Genomic DNA, 15,423 nt, shown 5'->3' with positions numbered 1-15,423 from the left:
TCAAATCTTCAGCTTCTTTGTAACAATCTCAGTCTCAGCTTCTCCCAATAGGCCAACCCATCCACACTCTCCTTCAGTTGTGTTCACAATCTCATCCAGAAGGAATCTCACCAGTACAGCAAGGAGTATAGAATAAGCCTTCCTGTGGCATGTGTGCCAAGCGGGGGCATGGAAAGAACTGCAAAAGTGGGGGAGCCAAGTAACCCAAACTGGACAAATCCGAGTGAGTGGCTGTATGACCTGATGCATGGGGTCACAACAAGGCCAGATTAATGCAGGGGCTGGAGTCATGAGAGCTGGCTTGCCGATGTGCCCCTGCAGCCCCAGGTGAGGGGGATTCAGGGAATCACTGCGTGCTGCCCCCATCCCCAGTGCTGGCTCTGCATCTCACATTGGCTGGGTACCATGGCCAATGGGAGCTGTGGGGTCGGCGCCTGAGGGCACAGGCAGCATGCACCACACAGAGCAGCCTGGCCTCTCTGCCTAGGAGCCAGACATTCCAGCCACCTTGGGGAACAGAACAGATGATCATAATGGTCCCTTCTGACCTTAAAGTCCAACAGTGCAGAGCCAGGGATCCTGCCTTAGGCCTTCTGCACCGCCGATCATGAGTTGCCATAGGCGGCAGGTTCGTATAATTTTTGGTGGGGCCCAAAATGGTGGTCCCCCCACCCCCCCGCTCTCACCCTGAAGCCGATATAAAATGAAGCTACAATGCATCGGCACCACAAGATTACAAGGGTCAATTAAAAGTGGAAAGTCAAAAGCAGCACTTGCCTGCTTCAATATACGGTATTAAATTTTGTTGCACCTGTTGTGACAAAGTGGGAATGTTCTTAATGTTTTCTCTGAATACTGTGTGGGTGCCTCAGTTTCCCCTGCAAGGTGCCAACTGACGGTGTTGGGGACAAAGAGATCAGGTGGCCTCCTTGTCCGGAAGAGACACAAAGGCCAGATGAGGGAGTGTCAGTTTGGAGCTGGCTGGGGAAATCGGGAGAGGCCCAGAACTTGGGTCTAGGCTCCCCACCCCTCCAAGATGGACCTGACTGAGGGGTCCTGTTTTCTGTACCTACAAGCTCTGTTTTAGACTGTGATCCTGTCGTCTAATAAACCTTCTGTTTTACCAGCTGGCTGAGAGTCAGTTTACTGCAGAGTTGGGGTGCAGGGACCTCTGGTTGCCCCAGGACCTGCTTGGGCACACTTGCTGCGGAAAGCACAAGGTGTGGAAGGGTATGCTGAATGCTCTGAGGTCAGACCCAGGAAGGTGTAAGCTTCTTGCCCTGGAGACAGTATGCTCAGAGAGAGGAGGCTCCCCCAGAGTCCTGACTGGCTTTGTATGGAGTAGTTCCAAAGCATCCCAGCATCCTCTTCCACACCATGCGCTTCCCGGAAGTCTGCAGAGGCACTGACACTCCCTCCTCTGGCCTTTGTCTCTTTTCCAGGCATTAGGAGGCCACCTGATCTCTTTGTTCTCCAACACCTTCAGTTGGCAGCTTGCAGGAGAGTGGCCCAGGCCATCAGTTGCCTGGAGACAGGGTTGCAGCCATTCTCTGTGCAGACGGCATCACACTGGCCCTCTAGGGCTCTACAACAATCACATCCCCTTATCCCACCATCTAGATCCTTGAGAAATGCATAGGGGAAACTGAGGCACCCACACAGTATTCAGAGAAGAACATTCCCACTTTGTAACACCTGTATACGACTAGTTATATAATTTAAAGGGGTGTAAAATAATCAAGTATTGTGCTAAACACAATGATACTCCAAACTGACCACCAAACTGACCACCAAATTTAAGTTGCACGTTTTTCCCCTCAGGTGAGGGCTCTGGGGTGGGGCTGGGGATGAGGGGTTCACAGTGCAGGAGGTAGCTCAGGGTTGGGGTGCTGGGGGCACAGGGCTGGGGATAAGGACCTTGGGATGCAGACAGGCTGCCCCAGGGCTAGGGCCAGAGAGGATTCCCCCCCCACCCCGTTACCGGCAGCAGCTAGCTCCAGGGGAGGGACCCCTCCTCTCCCCCCTCCCTGCAGCACATTCACTCTGCACCACAGTCACTGCACATGCTCCTAGGGACTCTCTCAGGTCCAGAAAGCCCACTCACCTCCCCTATGGTGGGTACCGGGTGTCACGGAGTCCCCGGGCGCTGCTCTGGAACTGCTCCCCACCAAGCCAGGCAGGACTCTGGGGAGCCTTCTCTCCCTCGGAGTAGACTGTCTGCAGGGCGAGAAGCTCATACGGCTTCACCTCCTGGGTCTCTCCTTGGAGCATTCAGCATCCTCTGCCCCTCCGTGCGCTTCCCACAGCGAGCCCGCCCCAGCGGGGTCCTGGGGAAGCCACAGGATCCTGCACCCCCACTTCACAGTCAGACGTGACTCTCAGCCAGCCAGTAAAACAGAGGTTTATTCGATGACAGGAACAGGGTCTAAAACAGAGCTTATAGGTACAGCGAACCAGACCCCTCGGCCAGGTCCATCCTGGGGGGCAGTGAGGCAGGACCCCCCCCATCTGCACTTCACTCCTCGTCCCCAGCCAGCTCCAGACTAACCACCCCCTCCAGCCCCTCCTCTCTGCTCAGCCCCTTTCCGGGCCAGGAGGTCACCTGACCCCTTTGTCTCCAACACCTTCAGCCGGCACCTTTGCAGAAGAGGGGCCCAGTCTATCAGTTGCTAGGATACAGAGTGCCAGGCATTTAGGTGCACTGGCCTTTTGCTCTGCAGCAAAGAACTGCAGAGGGGACACTGAGGCACCAACACAGTATTCAGAGAAAACATTAAGAACATTCCCAGTTTGTCACACCGGGGTGGGGGGGGGGTTGCCATCATGTGTGGCCTCCCCACCCCTGCTGCTGCCCCAGGGGGCCGGGGGAGAGAGCTCCCAAGCACCTGTGTGCCTCCTTCCTTCTCCTCTCTCGCTCTTCCCCTCCCCCGGTGCTCCAAGAGGCTGCCTGCTGCTGATCTCTATAGCCTTAGGCAGAAGCAGCACAAACAAAGGAGAGAGTCACTGGCTGTTTTCTTTCAGGCAGGGAAGCTCTGAGGCGGGGGCAGGCAAGAAACCCAGCTCCAAATATTGGTGGAGCAGAGCCCTCAGCCTTGAATATTCCTGGGGCTTAAGCCCCTTGAGCCCATATAAGTTGGCGCCCCTGCGAGTTGCCTGAAGTAAATGCCTCCTGGCCGGAGCCTGCACCCCACACTCCCTCCTGCACCCTAATCCCCTACCCCAGCCCAGAGCCCCCTCCTGCACCCAAACTAGCACCCAAACCCTGCACCCTGAATCTCCTGCTGCACCCCAACCCCCGTCCCATCCCTGGCCCCACCACAGAGCCCACCCACCCCCAGCTGGAGCGGCAGCCTCTCCTGCACCCCAATCCCCTGCCCCAGCCCTGAGCCCACTCCCAACCCCCAGGGGTCTCACAAAATCTTATCGTCCCAGGCCCACAGAAGAGTTAATCTGGCCCTGGGTCACAGTGCCACTTACATTTGGTCTGGCTGCCCCTCCTTCATGCAGGCAGGGAAGGGGCTCTGCCATTACACCACTCAGTTCCAGTCAGAGGCCAACAAGGGCGGGGGAACTGGGCCACTGAGCACCCTTCTCATTGTGCCCCTGCTGAGTTTATGTTCTCAAAAATGGGAGAGCATGTCCCCCTGTTTAAATAGTGGGGCAATGGACCTTTGCCCCTCTGTTTCAGACGTCTGTGGTACCAAGAGCATTTGGGAAGATTTAAGTAACAAAGGGAAATGAATGGCCAGAAACTGGGATCAGAGAATGTTCTATCTAGAGTAGGTGGATCCAATTTTTCCCCAATTATTTATCTCTCAAAATGTTGACAACATTCTGAGTAGGGGGTCATTCTATTATTTCCTTTTGTAGTAACCATGAGACACCTGACCCATACATTTCTGCTGAATAGTTCTATGAAAATAGGACAGCTGCAAGATCCGAGGTCTTTCACTCACAGAGCACAGTTTTGCATTTAATCCTAGCTAGTGATCACAAGTGATTAGCAGACAGAACCATCAAACACCAACAGAATAACTGGCAAAAGTGAGCATTGTTGCTGGTAATGTCAGCAGAGAGCTGAATGAATACATACAAACTGAATTCATCTGGGCATTAGAAGGGAGTCTGTCCAGGTCAAGAATTAGGCACATAGGCTGGGCCGTATGGGGGAAATGTAAACATATGCTTTATCCTATTCTGTTTTTAAGGACTCTACAGTAATATTAGCACCTTTCAGTGCTTTACCATTTTCATTTTTTGTTTTAGTGCGCACAGTATTAGAATAAAAGGACAGCTGCTAGAGAGAAAAGTTATTCAGGACACCGTTTCTCCTGCAAACAATTTATAGACCTTCGTCAGCAATCACTAAAGTATATTCAGATGGTGGCAAAGTTTTAGGCCTTTGATTTCCCCAATAAAATGGATATTTAGTTTACTAGGAAGTCTTGCTTCTTTCTGAGCACCAATAGGAAGCAATCAGTGGAACAGCTGGTGTGGGGAAAGCGAGCCATAATTTAATTATCCATGTTTATTAATTTAATTAGTACAAATCTCAAAAAGAAGGGGCCACTGGCATCAGCCAACAGAAACAAGAAAAACAGCAAAATTATTTATTAAATCCTCCATTCGATAGCCTCTCTTGCAATTTGCTGCATCTGAAACAGGAATGACAAGCTGATCAAAGATCTACACCAGGTATTGTTCAATCAGCCACTGCCTCTAGACAAAGAAACATACTGTGAGGTTTCTTTTTTAATCTTTTAAAATAATCATTGATTTAGCTCTAGTTTTTTGGAGGTAAAGCAACCTCAGACAAATGGACCTAAATGATCTGACACATCATAAAACAATGTTGTGCTGGAAAAGACAAAGGTTATTATAATCAGGTAGGAGAAAGCAGGGGGGGGGAGAGTAGGAGCAGTAGAATAAAGCAGAACATATTTCAGAAATAAAAAGCCTTTTTTCCAGATGTAACAGCATTTTCTATATACCAAAGGGTAGGTCTGCCTGTGAGTCTCACACATAAAATGCAGTAGTGTGACAAAAAAATTCCCAGTTAGGGTTGCCAACCCTCCAGGATAGTCCTGGAGTCTCCAGGAATGATAGATTAACTGAGAATAGGATTGTCAATTTTGAGTGGATGTATTCCAGGAGGTTTCATCACATGACATAATCTTTATTAAACATAAAAGATTATGTCATGTGATGAAACCTCCTGGAATACATCCACTCAAAACTGACAACCCTATTTCCAGTTAATCTAGTCATAAAACAGAAAAACTAGAGTAAAAATAATTGGGGCCTGACACACCTGGGAGACACAGTCAATGATCTTGTTCCCTCACGTAGTGAACTCCCAGCTACACCCCAAAAAACTCCAAACCAGTATACCCGGCAGTGACATTTCTATGGGCCCAGTCCTTTTAGAGATGGAGGAACAGATCCACAAAGGGACTTAGCAACCTAAAGTCCAGATTTAGCACCTAAGTCCAAGTTTTAGGCACCACTGTGATTCATCTAACACGGTGGGAACGTAAACTCACTCAGTGCCTAAATTTCCACTGTAAAAGTTCCCCAGGTGCTTTAGCTTCTGCCTTTAGGCATGCACACTGCCTCAGGCAGGCATCCAGATGCCTAAGGCCCAGCGCAATCCTCAAACCAGGGGAAGATGGTTATTCCCCCTCCAATTTTGCCTGCAGGGCCTGATCTGGTAGGCATGCTGAGTGTGCCTGTGATGTGGTTCAATTTCCCCCCTCTGCATGACAAGGAAAAAGGTTTGAACAGAGGGTTCCCAGATCTCAGGTGAGTGCTCTAACCACTGGACTACAGAGATATTCTTGTTCTGGCCTACTTAGTATTTAATTAAAGTTGAACAGCTTCAACGGGAGAGACAGAGAGCCCCACATCAGAATATCCCATAACCCAATGGTTCTGTGTTAAACTGGGGTAAATAAAAAGGACATTCAAAGCCTTAATTTCCATCTCAGATCATTCATAACTTAGATATGGAGAATGCAATGTTGTAATAGACTGCACCTAGTTTTGAGAATTCTAGGTTTGAGAATGTACTAGAAAAATATACTTCCTGGGGCAGATTCTCAGCTGGTGTGAATAGACGAAGCTGTATTGATGCCAGTGGATGATCTGACTCCTTATGTCTTGTAAACCTCAGTAAAAAAAATTAACATTTAAAAAAAATCATATAAACATACAAGTAGCAACTGCATGTGCACTGTGCTGTGACTGGATGCCAGGGTGCTATAATCAATGTATGCAGTGTTCTTGTAGCCATTATCAGAGCCAGGATATTAGGAGACAAAATAGGTGAATGCAATAAAACATATTACCTCACTGACCTTGTCTCCACTCAGAATCACGCACACACCCTCTGTCAGGTAGTAACCTTGTTGTAAAGCCTACATTAGTCAGCCACCACATCTACAAGTGTAGGACCTCCTCATTACTTCAGTCTCCAAGTTGCATATATAACAACATATATGGACCAGCATTCAGGACACAGGGCAGGTTACTAGAATGGGAGGAAGAGGGAGGAATAGCACTTGAAAATGTGCAAATGTGCTCCTGCCCGCCAACCAAACAGCCACACAGAAATCCTATTATCTTTACAATAACAAACGTAGCATGTAGCCATCAGCCACAATGAAGAGGAGAGTAGCAGAAAGGCTTATTAATTCAGAGGATGGATTTCTAACTGACTATTGTGAAAAACACATCAGATCTGCTCTGGACTGGATTTCATGTTTAAGTATCTTTAAGGCTGCTTTTATACTCTTGTGGAAAAAAAATATTCTACACTGTATCAACTTCATCTCACACTCTGGGGGTATCTAGAATCATAAAATAGTATGACGTACGCTCTTACCGAAAGTGTGGGTGGTGCATGCTATAGTTATGAGTATGTTTTACATTCTGTTATAGTTAAGCCTACGTGTCTGTCACGGAGGTCACAGAAGTCATGGACTTTGTGACCTCTGTGACTTTTGCAGCAGCCGGTGTGGCTGGCTCAGGAACTGCCCAAACACTTGGGCAGCCCCTGGGCTAGCAGAAGCTTAGATGTGGGAGGGGGCTCAGGGCTGGGTCAGGGAGCTGAGGTGCGGGGCAGCGCTTATCAGGGGGGAGGGGCAGCTCCCCGGAAGCGGCCAGCATAACCCTGAAACTCCTGACCTAGGCAGAGGGGCCAAGGGGCTCTGCATGCTGTCCCTGCTTGCAGGCACCGCCTCCGCAGCTCCCATTGGCTGTGGTTCCTGGCCAATGGGAGCTGCTCAGCCCAAGCTCATGGCAGGGGCAGCGCTCAGAGCCCCACTGGCCTTTCCTCCACCTAGGAACTACAGGGACACACGGAGTCAGGTAGGGAGCCTGCCAGCCCCGCAAGCCCCTCTCCCCCCCAGTGAGTATTTGCTTCAGGTTGGGGAGCTGTCTGTAAGCAAATACTCATCAGCAAGCACACACCACACAACAAAAACACTAACCCAAAAACCTATCCTTGCAACAAAGCCTGTTGCCAACTCTGCCCGCATATCTATTCAAGGGACACCATCATAGGGCCTAACCACATCAGCCATGCCATCAGAGGCTCGTTCACCTGCACATCTACCAATATGATATGTGCCAGAAATGCCCCTCTGCCATATACATTGGCCAAACTGGACAGTCCTACGCAAAAGAATAAATGGCCACAAATCAGACATCAAGAATTATAACATTCAAAAACCAGTCAGAGAACACTTCAACTTCCCTGGTCACTCGATTACAGACCTAAAAGTCGCAATACTCCAACAAAATGCTTCAAAAACAGACTAATGAGAAACTGCTGAATTGGATTTAATTTGCAAACTGGATACCATTAAATTAGTATTTAATAATTATTCTTAAATAAAGACTGGGATAGGATGGGTCATTACACAAAGTAAAACTATTTCCCCATGCTAATTTTTCCCCTACTGTTACTCACACCTTCTAGTCAACTGTTGGAAATGGGCCATCCTGATTATCACTACAGAAGTTTTTTTCTCCTGCTGATAATAGCCCATCTTAATGATTAGTCTCATTATAGCTGGTATGGCAACACACATTTTTTCATGTTCTGTCTATATAGATAGATAGATAGATAGATAGATAGATAGATAGATAGATAGATAGATGGAAGATATATATCTATATCTATCTATCTTACTGTATTTTCCAGTGCATGCATCTGATGAAGTGGGTTTTAGCCCATGAAAGCTTAAGGCCAAATAAATGTGTTAGTCTCTAAGGTGCCACAAGTACTCCTCGTTCTTTTTGCTGATACAGACTAACACAGCTACCACTCTGAAATGTATAGAAAGGATGTAGAGAAACTGGAAAGGATCCTGAGGCAAGCAACAAAGATGATCAAAAGAATGGAATGCAAGCCATAAGAGCAAAGGCTGAAGGAACTGGGTATGTTTAGTTTGGAAAAAGAGGAGATTAGGCACATGATAGCAGCCTTTGAATTCTTGAAAGCCTGCCATAAAAATAGACAGAGAAAAAGTTGTTCTCTCTTGCCACAGAGGGCAGGACAAGAGATTCAAACTACAGCATAGCAGATTTAGATTAAATTTCAGGAAAAACTTCTTAACTATAAGAACTGCAGGACAATGGAAAAGACTGTCTAGAAAGGTTTTCTAAAGGAGACTGGATAGTCATCTGTCTTGGATGATTTAGACACAACAAATCCAGCATCTTGGCAGAGAATCAGACTAGCAGTCCCTTCTAACCCTATGTTTCTATTATTCTCATCCTCAACCACCAAGGCTGCACAGCAGCTCTGCCAAGGATACTTCAGTCCAGTGGCTGGAGTTTACTTCCACAGGTCTTTACATAGAGTGGAGGATCGGGCTCATACAGATGCAGGTCTCAACACTGTCCCAGTCTATCCATGCCCTAAGTTTGAACTGCACACTGAGTAGCATGTGATTCTTTGCATCCAGGTCCCCGTAGATCAGTGGGAACCAACCACATCAACTCTCTGCCAAAGGATCCACCACAGTGGGGAGAAGGAGGCTAGAATTGTCCCTTTATTGGACAGATAACTCAACTGTGGCTGAAGGTGGAAATATCAAACAGTTTGTTTTGGGTATTTCATTGAGATCTAAGGAATAAGCTAAATTTGAAGATAGGTGGTTCAACAGTTTTGAAGTTATGAACAAGTGGGGAATGCCATGTATATGCAGGAGAATTTCGCTATGTAAAAAGCTAAAGTGATTTAAAATATTGCAGCTGCTGAGCCACTTAAGGTTTCAGGCATTCTGAATCTAGAAACAATCCAAACTTTGAGAAAACCTTGTGTCTGAGTTGATAGAGGAATTTGATATGATTTTTGTATTTAAGAGGTGGCCTCGTGTTTTATACAGGAAAAAGTTTTAGACAGCCAAAATTTTTACATGACTCTGATTCTAGTAAGACCATGAAAGCTTCAGTTAAGAATGTCTTCATTCAAGATGTTAAGAGACAAGGTGGTGAAGTAATATCTTTTATTGGACAAACTTCCGTTAGTAACAGAGATAAGCAGCATGTCAGAAGTAGAGCTCTGTATAAGCTCAAAAGCTTGTTTCTTTCACCAACTGAAGTTGGTCCAGTAAAAGAAATTACTTCACCCACTTTGTCTCTATATCATCCTGGGACCAACATGGCTACAACAACACTTCCTTCAAGATGCATCAGGCCACAACTTTACATACAGGACACAGACAGTAGACACTATGTTAGGCTACTGTGCAACATAATAATGTAGCAGTTTAGGCACTGAAAAGCATAGTTGTCCAAATTCTCTGCAGCACCAAATTTCCACTCAGGACAGCAGCAAGCAGGGTTCATCAGAGGGCTGGCGCTCTCTCCAGCTCTAGTACAGCCTCCAGGATGTCTGGCAACACCACAGTCCCCAGTGGACCATCTATCAGATGGGAAGAGCCAGAACCTGGCGTATTCCAGCCACACCTGTTCCCTGCCCTGACACACTCTGTGCATGAAGGTCTGTGAGAATAGTGTAGGAGCCAGTTGAATTTGCTTTTCTGCCCCCTGGGGACTCCCCCATGCCAGGAGAATCCCTAGCAGGGGAGATAGGGCCAGGTTCCATCCCTTTTGGGCCAGCAGATCAGGATACAGAGTAAGGTAGTGTTGTGGAAAATTAACCACACAGTTGATTTTAGATCAGACAGCCTGAGGCACCTTTATTGTTATACAAGTATGCATACAGGGAGGGTCAGCGTGGCCCCACGCAAGGGGTTAACTGCCCCTCTCTTCAACAGATTTTCACCAAGCTTATAAAGACTAAAACCACAAATCATTACTTACTAAATTTTCCTTATTTGGGATTATTAATGGCAAATTAAGCAAGCTAGCTCAGTACTTTTCCATATTTGGTTTTTCCTGTTATTGTTCTTTAGCAGTTTTCATTGGTAGTCTGCCTGCCTTAAGACCCCTCCTTTGCGGTTGCATTGGATAAGGCTCTTGTCTCATTCTAGCTGAACTGGCACATATGGGCCCTCTTTGTTCCTTTCCTTAGTTCCTCTTTCTCTGGTTTCTTCAACCCCGTGCCCCTTGTACAGACAAACAAGTTTTGCAGAAGTTAACCTTTGTTCTTATTTAGCAATTGGGTTTTGCTAACAGGCCTGGGCCTGAAAGGCAGGGGTTAGGATGCAGTCTGCTTCTGACCCTATGGGTGGGGGTCTGTCAAGTTCCCTATCATTTCCCTCCTTTTGATGCCTTTCTTCGGCATCAACTTCCTTAAATTTGAATGTTCATAAAGGCCTGGACCTCAGGACCATTCTCCTGAGGCGTTTCTAGGGAAGCATATCCACTCACATGGGGTATCTCGAGGGAATCATAGGCTGGGGAGTCGGGCGGATATGGGTCCATATCTATTTCCCTTAAGGGAGCGAGAGCAACCTGGTGAGGGGGGGTTATACAAAAGGGGTGTGGGGTGAGGACAACAGGCTTTATAGCAACTATAGCAAACGCAAATATTCAACAATAATCCTCCCCCTAAAAAGCCCCATAATATATATCTGTGGGCATGAGGGGGCTGAAAGGCCTTGGTGATGATGCAGAGGGCATCAGTGTTGGTGCAAAGAGTTGTGACCCAACTGTCTGAAAGGCCTTTAGTTCGATGTTGTATACGGTTTTGAGGATGAGGATCTGTTCCTGCAACTAGGATATTTACTGGAAAACAAACTTATCCAAAGTTTAGGCCTAAAAGCCTGGTCAAAGTTCTAAGCCCACCGTATTTTCCCTCTTTTCCTGCTTATCCTTATACACATTCATCACTGCTTCTGGCTTCCTTTCTTTCCAACTGTTGCCATAAAGTTCATTAACAATCATTCGCTTCACTCGCTCTTATGCATTAGTCCAGGTTTAGGACTGGGCAAGCAATGATAAATGCATCCATTACAAAAGCAACAATAACATAACCCCATACTAAACAATAATAATAAAGCAATAACATTTCTATGGCAATAAAACAATGGGGTTGGAATTACTAAATGGTTTTAGTTATAAAACACAAAAAAATCATATTTAATACACAAAATAGAAACCCTATAGGCTGTATAAAAAGCATTATTTTCAATTTGATATATATTCTGGAGTATGTGAATTTGCCATTGAAGTTCAGAAATTTTTATACTTCTGGTAAGACTGCAAACAAATTCTGGAACCAGTCAGGCACTAGGGTAGTCCAATTAAAGGGTATCTAAGGCTAAAGGGCTGGTTACAAAATTTTTCTTTTTAGGCCAATACAATATATGACTGCCTGCAGCAGTGGTGAGACTAAATGTATGTCTTGTAAATGGTGGTCTCTACAAGCACACAACTGTCATTAGCTTAGAGAAGCGGGTGTCCTGTCAGGATAGTTTCTTGTTCTATATCCTTCTAATAAAACCCATCATTAACTGTGACAACTTCTCCTGGCTTCAGTTTACATACACATTGAAGCTGTGGGGGTTCTAATGGCGAGAGCATCCATTGGTTGCCTATTCCAATCCTCTAAGTAATTACACGTCGATGGGCCATAATGTACATACATATAAGCTGCAGGCATGCCTTTGGGTGGGACCGGAGTGCTCTTTGACCCTCTGGTCCCCATTCTTACCACAGCGTGCTTTAACTCAAGCCACTCACACGAGGAATGCTTATCCGGACTGCCACGGTTCTAACACCAATGGCCCACCCTCCTGCCCATGGCAGGGACACAAGGGAGCAGGTTCCGAGGCTCGGGATACCGCCTCTGCCAAACCTACAGGGCGAGTGGGTAAGGGGGGGCGGGCTAAACGGAAAAGCCCGTGGTCCCCGCACGTCTCTCCTCAGCCCTGAGCACCAGCCTTCAAGCCAACGGTGCCTCAGCAGCTTTCGAGCTGACAGTATGGTTTTCCCGGGGCTTCCCTTCTCTCCGAGAAGGGAAGGGAGCCAGTGGCTCCAGGGGGAACGAAAAAGGGACTCTGCGGCCTTTGGTAAGGCAGTGCTCGAAGAGCGGTCACAGGGTCATGGGGATGTGGAGGGGTAAAGGACAATGGGACCGGGAACACACAAGCACCTCGACTGGTTAGCCACTCACCAAGGCCTGCCAGTTGGGGAAGCTTTTTCAGTCTCTCTCAAGCAAGGTTGTGGGGCTTGCTTTCGAGACACTCCCGGTCACGAGCTTTCGCTTCGCAGGAGGCTTGGGGCGTCTTCCCACAACTGGCACTCACACTGGCCACACGGCCTTCACACACATACAGGCACGTTTCCTGACACAGCCGTCAGGGCGAAACAAGCCCCTGGTCCCTCCCAACCTAGTGGCTCCGGGCCCTCAAACCCCAAACTAGGGGATCAATCTCCTCCAGCCCAAAAGAGCGCAGGCTGAGGCGTGGGGCGGCCGGCCCAACCTGAGACTGAGACTGGAACTCAGCCTAACCTGACACTGAGGCTGAAACTCAGCCTGACCTGAGACCTAAGACGAACAGACAAACAGACAGTTACTGAGGCCTGGATAAGGGCGTCAAGCATGCCTGACTCTGTCCCAAAAGTTCAGATCCAGCTTGTGACTTACCCCAGGCCGGAGCCTACGGCTCAGTCCTCTCCCAAACCCCAGCAGCTAGAGATTTCAAAAGGTCTCTTACCTCTCAGATGGGCCCAGGGTTTGGAAGGGAACTGCCCGCGGTCCTCCGATCCAGGGATGTCATCTGTGGATCCCCGTACGGGCCACCAAATTGTTGTGGAAAATTAACCACACGGTTGATTTTAGATCAGACAGCCTGAGGCACCTTTATTGTTATACAAGTATGCATACAGGGAGGGTCAGCGTGGCCCCACGCAAGGGGCAGTTAACCCCTTGCGTGGGGCCACACTGACCCTCCCTGTATGCATACTTGTATAACAATAAAGGTGCCTCAGGCTGTCTGATCTAAAATCAACCGTGTGGTTAATTTTCCACAACAGTAGAAAACCTAATCTAATATGTTGGCAAATTTCAGACCTTGCTGTTGTGTTGATATTTTCATAGTTTTATCTTCTGTTATGCTAGAAAATAATGATTTCAGTCATCTAGTGCAGTGTTTCTCAACTTTCTGATACCAGGGACTGGCTTGTTGCCTTCCTAAACTGTGTCAGGGAGATCTCAGGGACCGGCACCAGTCCACAGACTGGTTGTTGAGAAACACTAGTGGACTAAATACTGGGTGTTATTTAAAAAAAAAAGGGGGGGGGAGTTGTTTATGTTTTTTACAAAAGGTAGTGCATGTGGGATAGAAAATTTCATTCCATCTGTGCCTCCTGTTATATTGTTACATGGATCATCTTGAATTTTTGGCTACCACAAACTCGCTTTCACTGCAGGCTGTGGGCGAGCGAGGTGTGAAAGCATGGGGTGTGCCTATCATTTCACAGTTCTACCCTGTTGCTACAAAACTTGTGAGGTCCAGATTTACTTAGATTTTACTGGTAGCCTTGTAGAAAGTTTAGTCATATTTCTTTCTTTCACACAGGAAGCTAACACTTTAGTGTAACTTGTCTCTAGATATATTTATCTCTGTATATTTGTTAAAATATCCAAGGAAAGTTAAATACAAAGCAAATTCCTAAATGATATGTTACAAAACTAATCATGCTACATCTTTTTGCCTGAACACAGCTTCTCATATATATAACAACTAGTAGAAGGGGAAAAAATGTCTAGCAGCAGCTTTTATAGCCATGGCGCCATCAGTTCTGTAACTATCTATCATTCTGTTTCCTAGTGCATTACAAATCATATATTTATGCAAGTTGCTTAATGTGTTCTTTATTTCCAGGAATCCAAACATAAACTAACACATTTGAATTAAAGGATGTCAGCCTCTTTTTTGAAATCCAGAAATGTAAATTTCACATTGGTTTGCTTAGTTCATATCCACTCCTTGAAATGTAAATGATAGAACAGAAGCAGATGTTATGAACAAAAATGCAAATGTCAGATGAGTGATGTTTCACATTAGGTTGCATACAGGAACAGCAGATACTGATATAAAGAAACAAGGTTAGTCTTGTCATTTTGTCAATGATGAAAGGAAACGTTCACAGTACAGTTACTGATGTATATAGTCATGTATACCCTGTGATTTTAATGTGGAGGACCTGTATGGGGAGGGTCTACCACAGACATGCATCATCCACCCCAAGACTCATGGTAATCTACACAATAGGTAACACAACCCCATGCTGTATCACCTTGAGTTGACTCCCCTCTGTAACTAAGAACCCCCTATCTCCACCCTTATGGACAGCCACAATCTCAGAAGTCCTTTATAATGCAGCTCCATTGGTTGGGAAGAAAGTTCTACAGGCAGGTTATTCCATTGCAAGGTTTCTTTCACCTTCCTCTGAAGCATCTAGTTCCAGCCACCACCAGAAACTAGATAGGGTACAAAACGGAGAGGAGGAAGGCATCCTGTCCCAGTGCACAAGGCTCATCTACATTCCTGCAATGGGCTGGGGCATGCATCACAGCCAGCAATGGTTTGTGAGGAAGTCATTGTGCACATATGCAACATACACTAACCACCATTACTGTTGGCATGTCATGTTATGCACCTCTAACAATAATGAGCTCATAGAAATTGCCATATCAAATCAGACCTGTGGTCCAAATAGTCCACTATCCTTTCTCAAACAGTGGCAAGAAACTTTAGAGGAAGATGAAAAAAAAACAACCCACCACCACCAAACCAGGCAGTTAGAGTTTATATTATGACCTGAAGCTTAAGTGAAGACTCACCAGCAGGGTGCCTCCTGCTGGTTGTCTTGGGAATTAGCTCTCCAACATCTGGAGCACCCTCTGCAGGCCAGTACCCCCACACTCTGGGTCTCTCCTCCCTGGGGAACCCCCAACCCTCTAAACCCACCTTGCCTCAGTGGCTACTGCCAGTCATG

At 46.7% G+C, this 15,423-nt stretch overlaps 1 protein-coding gene across 1 annotated transcript in view; it reads right to left on the bottom strand.

The window, feature by feature from the left end:
• The window catches only part of PDE1C (phosphodiesterase 1C), a 548,714-nt gene that overhangs the window by 491,251 nt on the left and 42,040 nt on the right, over positions 1-15,423 (bottom strand). The window lies entirely within an intron of this gene.

Source organism: Mauremys mutica, chromosome 2 (genome assembly GCF_020497125.1).
Source record: "Mauremys mutica isolate MM-2020 ecotype Southern chromosome 2, ASM2049712v1, whole genome shotgun sequence".
Lineage (NCBI taxonomy): Eukaryota > Metazoa > Chordata > Testudines > Geoemydidae > Mauremys > Mauremys mutica.
Note: the sequence above shows the minus strand (reverse complement) of the source record. Positions and strands in the feature narration are given on the sequence as shown.